Consider the following 299-nt stretch of genomic DNA (forward strand, 5'->3'; position numbering starts at 1 on the left):
AATTGAGCTTGAGCACTCCTGAATTTTGAGGTGTTCAAATCTGGAAGGCAGATGCTAGATTCCCTTTCTGAATATTAGCTAAATCTGGAAAGGAAAAGTCAATTTCTGCTTCCATGGTTCAGAAGTGGAAATCCTCCTACATGCCTGGTACTGTATCTAAAGCTGCCCAGGTCGAGTAGAGTCTCCCCTCCCTTACTTTTCATTTTAAATTCTAGTGGGATCCACATACCTTCCTTGCTAGGCTTCAGATAGAGAGGGGCACTGTCCATTTAATCCACCCAATTCTTTCTTTGGGGGCT

The sequence above is a fragment of the Trachemys scripta genome, chromosome 9 (genome assembly GCF_013100865.1).
Source record: "Trachemys scripta elegans isolate TJP31775 chromosome 9, CAS_Tse_1.0, whole genome shotgun sequence".
In the NCBI taxonomy this organism is placed as follows: Eukaryota; Metazoa; Chordata; order Testudines; family Emydidae; genus Trachemys; species Trachemys scripta.